At 64.3% G+C, this 549-nt stretch overlaps 1 protein-coding gene across 1 annotated transcript in view; it reads right to left on the bottom strand.

Annotated features, from left to right (window-relative positions):
• Positions 1-549, bottom strand: part of DSCAML1 (DS cell adhesion molecule like 1) — a 96,109-nt gene that overhangs the window by 85,046 nt on the left and 10,514 nt on the right. The gene's annotated exons all lie outside the window — the stretch shown is intronic.

Raw genomic sequence — 549 nt, 5'->3', positions numbered from 1 at the left:
GGCCAGCCCCTGAGGCTTCCCCAGGGGTGCCCAGCTGGCTCTGAGCACCCAGGGCCCTGGGGACATCATGCCAAGCACAGTCACCAACACTGCTCCTGCTGCCAGCCCCGACATTGCTGTGACCCCCCAGCACAGCACAGCAATGCCATCACAGCCAGTGCACACCACGGCCAGGGCAGAGACCTCCCCGCCCCCCTACCACTGCCTCCAAACCAGGAGAGGCCTGGAAAACCGGGATTAGAGCTGCTCCCCTCTGCCGGAGCCACAGGGAGGGAAGCTCAGACCCACCCTGCCCGCAGCCTGAGCCTCTCCTGGACACCCCTGCACCACCCAAACGAGGACTGAGGTGGGTTCAGGGGCACAGTCCAGGCAGAGCTCGTGGCCACCTGCATGCCCAGCAGCAGCTCTCAGTGCTGGAGAGCAGCACTTCCCTTCCTGGCAAGTAGGGAACAAACGGACCTCTGCCCCCAACTCCTGCCACTGTCCGGGACCACGAGCTCCCCCCTCCCAGCCCAAGCAGCGAAACTGGCTATAAACAAGGAAAAGGAA

Source organism: Geospiza fortis, unplaced genomic scaffold (genome assembly GCF_000277835.1).
Source record: "Geospiza fortis unplaced genomic scaffold, GeoFor_1.0 scaffold183, whole genome shotgun sequence".
Classification (NCBI taxonomy): domain Eukaryota; kingdom Metazoa; phylum Chordata; class Aves; order Passeriformes; family Thraupidae; genus Geospiza; species Geospiza fortis.
The sequence above is the reverse complement of the archived record's forward strand: the minus strand, read 5'-3'. Positions and strand labels throughout refer to the sequence as shown.